Source organism: Maniola hyperantus, chromosome 10 (assembly GCF_902806685.2).
Source record: "Maniola hyperantus chromosome 10, iAphHyp1.2, whole genome shotgun sequence".
Taxonomy (NCBI): Eukaryota; Metazoa; Arthropoda; class Insecta; order Lepidoptera; family Nymphalidae; genus Maniola; species Maniola hyperantus.
This window is the reverse complement of record NC_048545.1, coordinates 6581661-6597969: the sequence shown is the minus strand read 5'-3', so window position 1 is coordinate 6597969 and position 16309 is coordinate 6581661. Positions and strand designations below refer to the sequence as shown.

General features: G+C 34.2%; 1 protein-coding gene across 1 annotated transcript in view; it reads right to left on the bottom strand.

Annotated features, from left to right (window-relative positions):
* LOC117985758 (broad-complex core protein isoforms 1/2/3/4/5-like) overlaps positions 1 to 12785 on the bottom strand; it is a 93361-nt gene extending 80576 nt beyond the window's left edge. The window contains exon 1 of the mRNA XM_069501587.1: positions 12666 to 12785. The gene's annotated coding sequence lies outside the window, so the exon portion shown is untranslated. The remainder of the gene's footprint in view (positions 1 to 12665) is intronic.
* Between the last annotated feature and the right edge of the window lie 3524 nt (positions 12786 to 16309).

Sequence of the window (16309 nt, the reverse complement as noted above, 5' to 3'; positions counted from 1 at the left end):
GTAAGTATTTTTTTGTAATCTTGAAATATTAATGAGCACAGTTGGATATAACAGCAATTAAATAACTTTCTATATCGCAATCTATATTACTTAGTTCAGAGATTATTAATTATTAACAAGTTAATTAATAGTCTCGGCTAAAGTGGCGTCCCGCGTCAGTTATCAATTCAGTGTAAGGACATTAAAATAGCCCACAATTGAGAGTTTTCTTTGGTGCGTAAGCCAAATAAATCTTGATATGGCACATGAAAATTAAATAGTGCAACAGCACAACTTTTATTATATTTTATAGAATAGATTGACTCATTATTATTATAAGACTGCAGAATCACTTACTAAAAATGTAATAGTGCCAGTAATACAATAAAGAAATTTTACGCATAATTAAATAAAAAACTTTTTATAGGTATAATATTATGTTGTATAATAAGTTATGCATTATTGACATGAATTCAGTTATAACTTAAAGCCAAGTAGACCAAGTATGTAGTTGCCGTGAAAGTTTCCATATTCGGTGGGAAGTATGCGTGGAAATATAAACAATCGATGGTCACAGTTTCTCTAATGCCTTCCGTTACTTCGGAACTTTGTGCTTCTAATTTGACATCACTAGGTCTGACAAGTATTAGGTAGGTACGCTACTAAACTTTGCTAACAATTTTATATGCATACTAAGTTTATTATTATGTAGGTACCTATTATACCTAATCCATGTATAAATCCATACTATTAATATTACAAATGTGAAATTATCATAATTGCTATGAACCTAACATTTGGATGATTAGCATGCCATGGTTTTAGCAATAAAAACATTATCTTGCTCAAATCCGTTTGCAGTGCATCCTCTGCACTCAATGCAGTAGGTAGGTCTGTGAATGCAGCTACACTTACTGTCTTTTGACTATGGAACATAAAATTTGAATATGGCAATATTTTAATAAGTAGAATTAGTTTCGTATTGTGGAATGTTATCAAAAGAAGCAGCCGTGCCAGTATTTTCTGCTTCCGTGGGGATTATTTAGAAAAATACAAGTAAATTCTTTTTGTATTTTTTGTAGTTCGATTTAAGAGTTTTAACGAAACGGATTATAATACGTTAAAATGACTCCTCACGCACCATTTTAACTCTATGGGTCAACTGTCATTATCAAAAGTAAGGTTCACCTTTAAATTAGGACTAAAATCGTACTTTTGACATGAAATTTGACAAATAATGTTAAAGGGTTCCGTACCTTAAAAGGAAAAACCCTTATTTAACGTAAAGGGAAAATTCTGAAAACCGTAAAGTGGATACATCACAAAAAAAGCGTTCAGGAACAAATAGGTAGTAGACTTTTAAAGTAAGATATATACTATAACAAGTGGGGTGACATGATATCAAAGGGCTTTACCTGTAGGTACATTCTAAAACAAATTTTTATAAATTTTTACGCATAATAGTTAGGCACTGATTTATCATGCAAATGTCGAACAAATACAACTGTAGTACTGAACCCGAAGAGATACTATTAACATTTCACATGAATGGAGCAAATAGAACTAATTTATAAATTTTCATGTCATAACTCAATAAATAAAAAGTGCTGTCAGTTACGTGCCTACGGTTGTTACAGTAAGTATGAGTAAAGGCTCTGTTATCAAATGATTCCCTTTTCGATAGGAGTATGATTATTCCATGAACGGTAACGTTTCAATTTGACATGAGAATAAAATTACTGTTTTGCAGCCGCGTCTATTTAATCGATTAGTCATTAGTCATTACATGTTAGAACTTAGAACCCTCAGTTAAAATCGCTCTATTGGCACATAATATGTTCTTTTATTTGATGATGCCAAGCAAAAATTACCTATGTAATTATTTTGTTACTAATTGGTACGTTTTATAACAATAAATATTCAAGAAAGAGAGACGACGATTTTTATTTTTAACCGACTTCAAAAAAAGGAGGAGGTTCTCAATTCGTCGGAATCTTTTTTTTTTTTTTTTTTTTTTTTTTTTTTTTTTTTTTTTATGTATGTTCCCCGATTACTCGAAAACGCCTAGACCGATTTTGAAAATTCTTTTTTTGTTTGAAAGGGTATACTTCAAAGTTGGTCCCATTTCAATTTGGTGAAGATCTGATGAACATCTTCGAAGATAGATACTGGAACTCCTCAACGGATAAGAGTAAATTGCTCGCGATCAGTGTAATAGCTTAGTAAACAGTAGACTTTTAACCAGTAATAGCATAATTCCATGGGGCCACTAAAAATTGTGAAATAAAAAATTTTTACAAAAAAAATAAAAACCGACTTCGTTACACAAACACTAAAAATTGAAAAATAATTTAATTTATTACCGAATATATTATGTATACAAGAGTTAATATAGTTCCATAATAATATTTTTTGGGGTCGGTGCCAATGAGGTGCCATGGTGGAGTCCCATAAAAATATGAAGTCTAGACGATTCGCGAAAGCTAATTGGCACCGGCACCAAAAAGTATTATTATGGAACTATATTAACTCTTGTATACATAATATATTCGGTAATAAATTAAATTATTTTTCAATTTTTAGTGTTTTACTGTTGAATAAATTCTTTAGGAAGCGAAATATTTTATTGGAATAGCTTAAAGATTAGATTAGTTTATTACAACACCAAAGTAAAATGATTATTCTAATAAATAATACTTAATCCATACTTAATATACTTAATTACTTGATTTTACTTACTAATATTATAAATGCGAAAGTGTGTCAGTCTGTCTCTCTACTAGCTTTTCACGGCCCAACTGTTTAACTAATTTTGATTGAAATTTGTCACAAAGTTAGTTTACAACCCGGGGATGGACATAGACTACTTTTTATCCCGGAAAATCAAAGAGTTCCCACAGGATCTTTAAAACCCAAATCCATTCGCGGGCATTAGCTAGTATTTTATGCAAGGATAGTTTTGTTGGCATAACTGCATGCCTCCGCGCGACATTCGTTACGCGCGGAATTTAATTTATTGGATATCAAGAGAATTGTTATTAGCCCGAAAGTAGGGCTACAATTGGTTCCCATTGTTTTACAACTTACATTCATCCATTCAGAAAGTTTTAATGATCATAAAGTACCACGATAAAAGAATTGTTCTCAAATGATTCCACCGTTATTCATAGTGGAGATAAAATCGATGTTTTACCCTGCGCGCTTTTATTCAGATATCAATGATGGAGCATATCGATACAAGTATAACGTAGGTACAGTATTTATAAACTGAATAAAAATTGTTTTTATTGTTACAAAATAATCATGAAAGCTTTATTAAAAAGAAAAAGATTCGAACTTTTTTTGAATTTTCACGATGTTTTTCGTGCACTTCACGTAACAACGTCATGGCTGTGGTCATGGTGAAACTTAGCAAAAAATATTGCTGTAAGTAGTTGGGTAAAAACAAGCCGAGACCTTTTTCATTCTCTATTATATTATATTAGAAAATCTATATTTTTACTCGATTTTCTTCTAGTCTAACAATCTTTACATTTCTTTTTTCTCTTCGGAAAATTGTAGACGACGTGTATTTTTAAGCACGTAGGTACGAGTACACATGGTGCTTACGAAGAGTGAATGTCGACTTGTAAATTAAAAAATATTTCTCTCCTAAATATGGTGCAAATAAAAATGTATCCATTAATTTTAATTACAAATCTCATTCGTTGAAATTCTGGAAAAAACTGAAGTAGCGACGAGAGATGTGTCATCTCGTTTACATTACCGGAACCGCATAATGTGTATAACGAACACTTCACAGATATTTATTGCTGTAATGAAGTGTCTACTGTCTAGCCCGGGATTATAAATTCATTTGCACTCGACGATTTAATTTATTTTAAGAAAAGGATTGATTGTTTGCTTATTTACCTCAACCGACTATAATAATAAGTAGGTATTATTTTGTCGGTACGGTTCAATGATTCTTAATCATCCTGTACTTTTCTTGCTTCACACAGTTATGGCGAATTTTAATCTTGAAAATAGAAAGAATATAAATGCGAAATAGCTGTAAGCGCTCAATTCTGGGAAGCATCTTTAAACTGGGAGCTGAGATTAAAACACAAGAACCTCAATCCAATTCACCAACAAATTACGTAAAGCCTCAAAGCTTCTGACTCCTAACCACTACGTATGCGTCCATATACACATATCTACTCACACTACCCGACCGTGTAAACTGCAGCCTTCGCCAGTCCAATGTAACTATGTATCCAGCTACCCTATGTAGATATGTCCCGCAGTAAGTTCATGGCCGCTTACTCGCATACGTTTATGTTTTCCGGGTATCCAGTTATGCTTTGCGTACTCTGAATACAAAAGACAATTCTCCTTTTAAGCCTCCCCTATCCGGTACAGCACATACCTAATATTATCCAATCAAATTGTTTGTTCAATATTTTAAAAAAAAGTAAGGAATTTTTGTCAGGGACTATAAAGTCATCCACTCACGAGCTCGTTTTACAGTAGTTAAATTAAGTCAGTATTGAGGAATTGCCAAAAGTTATATTTAAAATATATATTACTAGCTGATGCCCGCGACCTCGTACGCGTGGATTTAGGGTTTTAAAAAATCCTGTGGGAACTCTTACCGGGATAAAAAGTAACTTATGTCCTTTCCCGGGTTGCAAGCTACCTCTGTACCAAATTTCGTCAAAATTGGTTGAACGGTTGAGCCGTGAAAAGCTAGCAGACAGACAGACAGACAGACAGACACACTTTCGCATTTATAATAATAGTATGGAGTATGGATAAAATGAAAATGTGACTGACTGCCTGACTGACTGATCTATCAACGCACAGCTTAAACTGCTTGACGGATCGGGCTTAAATTTGGCATGCAGATAGCTATTATGACGTAGGCGTCCGCTAAGAAAGGATTTTTAAAATTTGACCCCTATAAGGGGGTGAAATAGGGGTTTGAAATTTGTGTAGTCCACGCGGACGAAGTCGCGAGCATAAGCTAGTTTAAAATATGATTTAATTATTATCACTTCATGATATTATGAAACTTATGTAGATTTTATCTGAATCTGTTTAAAATCACAATAAATTCATTTGGAAAATCTGCATGAATATAATTTAAGTTGATAAAGTACCAGACAAATGTTTAGTCTAAAAAGAGTCGCCAACAGAAGGATCGCGGCACCTCTGGGGTGAGAGGCAAATAAAGCCGATTACACAGACTACGTTCCTCCCTAAGAGTATTTCCTCTCTATTGTAGGCAACTTCCTAAGTGCAATACAATATTTGGAGCGCAGTTTGTATGGACAGAGCGGCTTTTATGTTTTACCACCTAATAACTCCTTAGTAAATGTCCAGCTATTATAAGAATAGAGATATTATTTCCGTTGTGGACTCGTTCCTTTGAGAACCATTATTTTTAATTTGCTGTAGAGGAATAAAAGGTTGAAGGACTTTTATTTACATTTGTCTTTTAATCATTTTTAATTACGTTTTACTATGTAACGGCAGGTAAATAAAAAAATAAAAGTGGCTGGTCGAGGGTAAGAGAATCTTTGAACACATACCTACAGGTCTTCTACCTATTTATTTGTATCAGGGTATTTTACAACAATTTAGACAAGAAATAAAAACTTAAGATAAATAGATTGAGTTTGGTATCAAATGGAGAGCGGCACACCTGGCAGTGACCGCCGCGTGCGCCGCTGCTTTGCCAGCTAAGTTCCCAGAGGCGTGGCAGATATGCGGGAGAGATTTATTTCGCGGGATCGCTCATGTGACAGCACCGCCGCGTCTATCGCTGTGGACACCGCCAATCTCTACTCCATGGATGGAATAACCCCACACCACACAATTTACAACGCACCGCGCAACGCCATGCGTCCCCCTGGACGTTTTGGCAGGATTTGTAGTGGAAATCAGCCAAAATGTCTTTAACTATCTGGTGAATAAAATTTACCCTAAATGTAAAACCACAACTTGGCGAACTGATAAATTTTATCTATGGTGGATGTAGATGACCTATGTTAAAATCTGAAAGTTGTAACATATACTAATATTATAATTTGTTTGTAGGGGGTAATCTCAGGAACTAATGACCCGATTTTTAAAATTCCTTCTCCAATAGAGAGATATACATTATTCCTGAGTGACATAGGCTATACTTTATTTTAAGAAATTTAGAGATTCCCACGAAAATTGTAATAACCTACCCGTGCGAAGCCGGGGCGGTTTGCTAGTAATTAATTAAAATAGTTGTCGACGCCTCTTGTAAATATAACACCTACAGGGACCATTACTTTGAGCTTCAACGCTTACTTACTAATGATTTAATTTGAAAAGGTTTGTTTGTACTGATTTTATTCGAAATTCGAATGAATAAAGTTTGGATTCAACGAGGAATCTCAATCGACAGCCGGATCCTTGTCACATTAAGTGCGATCAGCGCGAACGTAGAACTAACTTCGGTTCGGGACAGCGGCGAGGGCTCGGCACCGTTTAACTCGTTTACACAATTCACTAAACAATCTCGAATGCAGATCTGAGTAAATCCTGTAACGGCCGCACCAATACCCGTACCATTTTCCAAGTTTTACGAATTAATATATGAAAATCGATTCGACCAGTACTGAGCAGTAAATGTATTTATTGTAGGCATATCGTACCTCTTACACTAGACGTATTCCATTTTAGATCATTTATCTATCTAATCATCTGGTGAGCGGGAGCCAGTACAATGAACCTTGTATTATAGATTATAATGTCTTCAGTCTATCGCTGGCTCACTATCAGAATGAGAAGGATTTTTGTATATGTAGCTGCACCTATCCGCACTTGCACTAGCCTGCAAGTGCGGATTGGCAGACCTCACACACCTTTGGGAATATTATGGAGAACTCCCAGGCGTGCAGGTTTCCTCACGATGTTTTCTTTCTTAAAAGTCACATAACCTGAACCCCGTGACTAGTAGGCAGACATCAGTACATCATATTACAGTTTTATTTTGTTTAGTTATACAATAAAGAAATTATATTAGGTATAAAATATTATATTTCGGTAGATACTGTAAGTTCCTTGATTTTTAAGGCGAATCTCAGACAGCAGGTAGGTACAACTTATAATAAGTATAAAAGTTTATAGGTAAAGTATCGAATCAGCTATTTTTAAAATAAAATTCATTATACTTCGCATATCTTTCGTGACTGGTAATCAAATTTAAAATTAAATCAATTCTCCTCTTACAACGTTCAAAATAAATATTTTTCAGCCCAGCAAATAAAATAAATAACATGTAGGCAAATGTACCAAATTTCATCTCGCTCCAGTAGTACTTTCAGAATTTTAACAAGTAAAAGGAGTAAAAGAGTTAAAGAACGAACAAATAAAAGAGCTGCGCTAATAGGGCTCACGTTTTGTGGAATCTAGACCAAAATGAGCAAAAATTATTTCGCCATTGGCATTTGCGAAGTCTATTAACTTTTACAAATAATTTATTATCATTAAAGCATTATGTTGTTTGGCTTGTTCAAACTCTATACTGTCATGTTGTACAAACTGTTACCAAATTAAACAGGGAATTAAATACAGTAACTAATAAAGATAATTTCATAGTTAGGTGGATACATTAGAGCACTATATTTGTAAAATAAACATCAACATTATTTGTTTACTAATAATAGGAATACGGTCTACTTGTCACGCAATGTACACTTACCTACAAATTATTATTGGTTGTTTAAACTAGCCTAATCACAGTAGTAAATTATGTGTAGGTACTAAAAGCCGATAATATCACAAACACGGCTATTAAAAAATTAAATAATTTATACTAATAATAAAATTTAATCGGAAGAAGCATAGATTAATTATTGGTTTCGCTACGCTCTACAGAGGAAGCATCATATCGATATAGAGCCCAAAACATAATTTTTGTCTATCTGTCTCTCTTTGCACGCTTCACCCAAACTGCTGAATGGATTGAACGCAACTTGACATAAGTACCTACTAATAGCTCAAAAAAAATTTCGGATGTTACCAGATGTTACTCCCTAACTCCGTCAAATAACTAATTTTGACAATTCTTTTTCTTTACAAAGATAACAAGTGGTCCACTTCATTAAGATCTCATAAATAGTTTCAAAAATGGTGGCAGAACTCCGCAACAAGTAATAGCAAGTTAAAGACCTTTCACAGTGTCATAGTATCTATTTAGTGAAAAGAAGACATTTACGATGAGATAAATAATATATAATTCATTTTCATTTAACAAACATATATATATACATACTGATATTATCAGTAAAAAAGAATTCAATACGTACGGGTTGCATTATCATTCAGATCGTTTTAAAATGAATTTTGTATGTATTGTAATATAACACATTCATATTTATCTATAGAATGCCCCACCAACCCGAGCGAAGCCGAGACAGGTCAACTAATCTTCTAAATAAAGAAAAGGAGGAATTATACCTATTATCAGATCATTACAAGCTCTGCTGCGTTTATGCACCCTCTAATTACAGCTATCTCTGCCACCGCTCTAAATTTTTCGTAAGTCCGTTTAGTCGCACGGTAGCGCGCTCCAGGTCACCCATACCGCGCACTTTGGCTGCGCTCAACGCGCTGATGAAGAAGTCCCCTCGCTGTGACATATTTGCTGACAAATGGGCTGACCTCATGGGTCAGATCTTGCACTTTTGTGAAAATTTATAATTTTGCTTTTTAAAATTTATAATTTTAACAATTTTTGTAAGTATGTTTATGTTAGTTTGTACTCGTAGTTTAATTAGTGTAATTGGCTTTATGGCCGTTCTAATGAAATAATATATAAATAAATAATAATAATAATTACGGATTTTAACCAAGTGGAAAAAAATATGTCGAAATACTGGTTAAAATGTAAAAATAAGTCGCACTAGTCGAGCCGTCGGCTTTGGAGACAAAGCGCGGTTACATCACTTCGTAGAGCTACGAGTTTCTACCTACTTACTTTTCGTATGCCTATCTAATAAATTAGCTCGTTACGATAGCCTAAAACCAAAAAAGTTTGGTTGGATAAAGCCATGTGCGGTAGAACTTTGGAGAACTTTATTTAAATTGGTTCATTTCAGTCCTTTTCATATTATAACAGATATAATATGAAAAAATTAGAGTAAAAGTTTTTGTGTAATTTTCAGTAGGGTGGACAGGAGACTTCAGATCAGGTTGCGCCTCAGGCTTCGAAAAGTCATGATCCACCATATTATTATGTTTACTATTTACAGATTAACACCGGAATTCGTCAAGATAAGGGTTTTTTTGGAGGACGATTGAGACGACCAAATAATATGTCATACACTACCTTAATGCATTGCGTAGAGGTTGAATACGATATATGATTGAATTGCCCTCTAAAGAAGCCCCTATCTTGACTATGAATTCCAGTGTACTTAATTAATATTTGCACATCATAACCATTTTTATTAGGTAGGTATAACAAAATATCGTAAAGTTAAATATTTACTAAAGTTATAATACCATAATCACCACTGTGCACTTGAGAACGAGTGATGTAATTCAGAAGTTTGCGCAGTTTATATAGGACTAATGCATTTGCAAGTTCACTGTTCCGTACGTAGTATAAAAATATACGCTATGAATACTTTTAACCCTTTGAATATATGAGTGCGTACCTAAGTTAATGGTAAAATGGTTTTAAATATGAATTTGGCTTACATCTGACTTTGAAAGTTTGAATTCTAGATTTGTTTGTGAAAATTCTGCAGCGTTTTCTTATAAGTTTTCAAATAAAATGTAAATATATTATTTTGTTTTCCTACTCCACCACTCCTTTTTAAAGAAATTATAATGTATCTGCTGTAACAATAGTTGTCAACGTCATGCATGTGTTACGTATCTATCGTTCATCATGAACAACTATTGCCAGCTCACTACAGAGCACGGGACTCCTCTCAGAGTGAAAAGGGTTTGGCCATAGTCTACCACACTGGCCATGTGCGGATTGGTAGAGCTCACACACCTTTGAGAACATTATGGAAAACTCTCAGGTTTCCTCACGATGTTTTCCTTCACCGTTAAAGCAAGTGATATTTTAATTACTTAAAACGCACATAACTCTGAAAAGGTAGAAGTGCGTGCCCGGGATTGAACCCCCGACCTCCGATCAAAAGCGGACGTCCTAACCACTAGGCTATCACAGCTTTATAATCTATCGTTAAAATCTACTAATAAATTTTGCGAAATATTTATTCATACCTAACCATTGTTAAGGAGTTCTATTCTCCATCCAAAATATATTCATTAGATCTTCACCTAATTTAAATAACTAACATGATGAGTGATGACACATCCTTATAAATATGTGTATCGGTTTACTATTTCAGATTTGACTTACCGCCTTATGAAAAACATATAATCTTGTGAAAAATTTATCTACAAACAATAATCAAGTTTTATTCCTATAGAGCCATTTTGGAAAAAGAGACTACCTACTTATAATTTTAAACTGTCTCCTCAACTAAATATTTTTGAAAATTGTTGTAGTTTGCTCATTAAGTGAAGTATAATAATTATTAATATCCAAAAATAATTTTAATAAGTTCCATTATTTTCGGTTTAAACATTTTCAACCAAAGTACTGCATTGTTTGGGCTTTTGTGAATATAAACGAACAATTCATTTTAATATTACTTAATATCACTATAATTAAAAAAAAAAACAGTCAAAGATTGAAATGTCCAATCATCTAATAATTACAAAATAGGAGAATAACTTAAGTAAAACGAAATAATATATTGAAAGTCAAATTAACTCAACCTTAATGATATAAGAAATAACTTAAAAAGGTTTAAGTGAACTTATTTAACATGTTACTTTTGTTTGAAGTTTGAATCGCGGAATGTTATCCAAGTTTCGTTAATTTTTAAAACGAGTTTGGTTCATGTCATTATAAGATCAGCGCCTAAGACGTTCCTTAAAGGCTATAATAAACTTTTCGAAAACATTTTATAACAACAGTAGGGCAAAATTGAACCAAAATAGAAATAAAACATGCTCAAAGACCGTAAACGAAAGTCGAAACCAGTAAATCCCAACATCAAATATATATCAATTTCATTAAAAGCCCCTTCATTATCACCTGAGCGATCAGAACAATCGCATCAGAGAATAATGAATTAAATCGCAAAGTAATAACATTACGCGTTGCTCGAATTAAGTGTTAACCGCAGCCGGGATGATATTTAATTTTAAACTATTGACGGGTAAGAGAAAAACTGATTTTTCCGCTCTAGGTTCTGGGAGGGGGGCGCGTTGCCGGGCCGGCTGCGCTGCGTGGGGTTCCGACGGCGGGTGTCGCGACACCCTATCTGTAACGAAGCCTCCTTTCGGCCTTTATTACCCTGGTACTATTTGGCATTGACTCGGGAAAGATATCGGAAGGTTTGCGGCGAACGTCTGTCCATGCTTGCTTGCTTTTTGGTTCTTTTTTAACATTTTTTTTGTTTTTTATTCACTTTAAACTAAAAATGGGGATAAAAATATATTCCAAAATACATTCTACATGTAAATATGTATTTATTTTTTATTTTTTATTTAAGTAATGTTAAAATGTATGAATTATATTTAATACCAATAAAATATTCCAAAATATTATTAAATTACTCATAAGTTTTTTCTGTATGTATGTACTATATATAGTTTTTTTGTATTGAAATAAATAGTTTACTCATCAATTTGGTGTCTGCGATAAGCGTAACTATACTGTTCTGTATCACAAAATCAAATTACTCATCATAAAAAGTCTTTAAGGGTGATTTTTAGGGATCCATTTCCGAAGGGTGCCAATGGGAGCCTATTACTAAACCTCCGCTTTCCGTCTGTCTGCCTGTATGTCTATCAGCGGCCTATATCTCATGGATCGTAATAGGTACTAGGGTAGAGAGTTGAATTTTTCACTTTGTAACAACAAATAATAAAAATTTCAATATGACCACCATGTTCTTAAATTAAAAAGTACATATTATGTACGACAATATGGAACCCTTCATGTGCGTGTTTGACCCGCACTTGACCGGTTTTTCTATCATAAAATAGTCGGATGAATTTATCATTTTGATAAAACTCCAATACGGGAACTCCAACAAGTTTACTCAAATCATTAATCATGACTTTGTTTATTTGGCGATTTAAAACTCTGCCCCTAAACGAAAAATTAAGATATTAATTATTATTATTATTTTCATAGCTAAACAAATGTGCTATTCAAATAATCCGTAGAAACACACCTAATACAATAGGTAGGTATATACTTAATTACAAAAATAAACAGTCGTTACATCCGAGTTTCCTAGTTTACGTAACCCTCTTACATGCGAATTCGGAGAGAATGACTTTTTCACGTTATTATTTCAGGATTTTCGAATCACTCAGAGCTTGTAATTAAAACTTTCGCATGCAATTGAATATAATGATCATGTATCAACTTCATTGTAGCTCTTTCAATCATCCTGAAGTGGTTACAAATTGAAAGAGAGAGTTGGGACCCCAAAACCCGCTTTCCCACATTCCAGTGATAAAAGGGAAATCCGCGTTAACTACACTGGGACTCGACAGGGACGGATATAAGAAAATGGCTTAAGTGCGAGAGCGCAGAAGATAGAAATGTAAGGGAAACTTACCTCCTTAGGGTCTCTAGTATCCTGGTACCTTGTTACAGGTCGCGTAACGTAAGTAGGGAAATCGGAGCAACGCAACGGGCGAGCTGATGCGATGGCTCGACAACGCGGACTGCAATTGCATTGCACTTCGCAAGGGGTGGTGCACTCTGTGCAAGCGAGACTGCAGCGCCCGCCCATTCGCCTCCTGCCTCACTTTCCCGCCCTACTGTTCTTGAAAACTTACAACACTTAACAGGTGGCGAGATTGCAATTATGTCTCACAATTAGCAGTGCGTCAAATAATCTAAGTTCTAAGTTAATCTCAGTCAGTTCTTTTATTGTTTCCTGATGTCACCCAGTTACTTAAGGATTGGAATAGAGTTATATATTTAACTATTTTTATGAACAACTTTGTTTAAATATACTTTGTCCTTTTATCATTGAAATTAATTTAAAAAAACGATGTTAAATGGAGCAAGCCATATTCTAAAATGAACTTACGTTAAGAGGGTCTTCTAGTATTGTCCCGACGACGTTACAGGTCGGCGCCGCCTCCACACGGCGCGTTGTCCCGGCGACCGCCGTCGCTCTCCACGTGCCTCGACCCCGGGTAATCATGTAATTTTTCTTAGTAACCATTTTACTAAAATATTAGTCACTTATATACATCTCCTACATAGTATCAGCTGCGATAATTTATTTCAATTCTGATATCACCTAATTGCACAATTTCAATGCCGACGTCAGAATAACTTTGACACAGAAACATGAAATACTCTGGAGTCTAGTAGGACCTACAATAAAGTGTATTATCAATTGTTTTTATATTAGTCTGCGGACGTCCACCGTTAAACATATATGTCTAGTGAGTGCCACCACACCTACATCTTTCCTTATCCAGTCGTTTCCCACCAGTCTTTTTATATTGTCAGTCCATCGTGCCGGAGGGTGCCCCACGCTACGCTAAGCTACGCGGTCTCTACTCTGGATGTTTTCATTTCATGATACAAGCATGGCCTGCCCACTGGCCAGTGCCACTTCATCTTGCTGCTGGTTTGGGTTAAGATACAATATTTGAAATGGTACTTGTCAAGTTCCAAAATTACATTTCTATTTTGTTTCTAGTTACAAAGTTCTCTATTGAAGCAGTCTTCAGTATTCACAACCATGATGTTTGATGTTGTACGGTATTCCTGTTATGAAGAGACATCAAAAGAATAAGTTTATGCATTTTATTGTTTGAACCATTCCGTATAAAAAGGTATAATAACCTGAGTGCAGAAACCAATAGGATGTAACTTTACGTTCAAAGTTTGCGGCTGTGAAAGCGTAATGTTTTTTACTACTTAAACAGTCGTAGAAATAACATTTCATAACAAAAAACTGGTTCTTTTAATAATGCAAACAAGAGTTTGTTTCCTACTCATTTATATCTTTAGATTTGATGTGCTTTTTAATAGAAACATTGGGTCGTATTTAATCGAAAATCCACAGATATTCAACTGATTATTGATTTTTATTGACTCCTCAGCCGACAGATTGATTTACTGGTCTAGAGGTAAAATTGATTACCATTAAAAGCTTGCGATGACAGGACAGGGACTGGCAGCTTATGATCGTCGGTACTCGATACGCGAGTCTGATAAAATTGTGTAAAAAAATGTAGTGTAACCGTACACAAAATGATTGCAATCTGCTAATTACCAAATCTTATATGCATTAATTTCTGTTATGCAAATCTGAATCTGCTGTTATTGTTTAGAATATAATATGCTGCAATACGCTCAAAACTAATAATAAGTCTATCTGTAATCTGAAGATATTAATGTACTTAGCAACGGATATACCAGTTTTTTACAAATAACGATTTTTCAAAAACTGGTTATTCTCGACCAGCACTCGACAGACTAGGTATCTAGACTAAAAAAAATTAATCGCTAAAATATGTGTTGCTGACCGCAAATCTCGAGAACAGCTGAACCGATTTTGCTAATTCTTTTTTTATAATATTCCTTGAAGTACGAGGATGGTTCTTACGGAAAGAAAAATTGTAAGAATAAAAAATAAAATTATTATAATTTAAATAAAAATAATAAATTAAAGAATCGACTGTTAGGCGGTACGAAGTTCGCCGGGTCAGCTAGTACAAGTACATAATAATAATTGATTATTATTCATTTCGGCCGTAAGTCAGCTTTTTGATTCTGATAGAGCATTGCAATTGCTATTCAATGAATTACTTATTAATTTTAATTTTTCAAATGACATTCATTTCACTGAAGTAATATTCCCAAAGATGATTTCTAATTTTATACAAAGCTGCCCCCCAATTGTGTAAGAATAACCATTTCATGGCTATCGCAATCGTCAAGAAATTCTGCCCTTTGATTGGTTGATTCGCTGTTTACATTTTTTCACAGCCAATCAAAGGGCAGAATTCTTGACGATTGCGATAGCCATGAAATGGTTATTTTTACACAATTGGGGGGCTGATCTGAAAAATATTTACTTCTTTAAAAATAAGTAGGTATCTGTAATGAGAATAATTGCTAACTCGGCTAGTGAAAGATAAAATTTGCACAGAATGTACTGTATTTTCATTGGTATGTAGTTTTACTCATGGGTTAGTGTGAAAGTTGGGTTTATAGTGAACGTGCTACAAACACGTTCATCAACGCTTTTCACTTCCCTTCAGGAATTTTAAACATTTTTCCGTATCGAACAAAGTTATTTCTTTTCACCCCTAGAGCAAATACGCACGGTTTAGTCACATAACTTGAAAAATAGAACAATATAGCTCTGAGGCATTGTTAGTATTTGTGTATTGCGGTTTCGGTTATTTAGAAATATTTCGAGGATTACCGAGGTCAGTTGCGACAGCGATTGCTCTAGGTAAGTAACTAATAGTTGCGTGGTCTTACAATACCGCATTTTAACATTTTCGTTGGCCAAATGCGAGGTCCAAGTAAAGTTTATGTTACAAAGTACAGATACCTAGCTGTTACGAACTAGTTTGTTGTTATATTATTAATATGTAGGATGATGAAGATTAAAATCTCAAAAGTTTAGTGGCGATAGCTTTAATCGTTGGTTGGATAGATGTTGATCACGCGACTATGGGACACTATAATATTGTCAATTTGCGCCATATTTGCACACTATGCAAAATTCTGCATATTGACACTGACATACAGTGCGTGGCAGAAACGACTTTTTGAAAGAGATAGCGGTTTTGTAGAGTGTATGGTTTGTAACCATACGTCACATAGGTATGAGTAACAGAGACAACGCTCTACAAAGAAGAAATCTCATTCTAAAGGTCGATGTACAGTATTTTCTGCCGCGTACAGTAATAATGATCTGACCTCTGCAAGCCTTATTGCTTGTAGATATTTAGAATAAGTACCTAATATTATAAGAACTCTTATTTAATGAAATAGACACTATACCTATTTATTAAAATTACCTTGTCTTGTCTATTCTTTATCAGTTCATATTTTCTAAAAAAGCTCGCAAAAACAAAGTATTTTCCCCATAAAAAATTATGTTTTGAAATGCTCTAATTCTAAAATCCAATTAATTTGTAAATTAATTGAAGCAAAAGGTAAAAAAAAATGTTTCTAACAAGAAAGAGTTTGTTATTTGTTATCTTTCTAAAAAGAAAG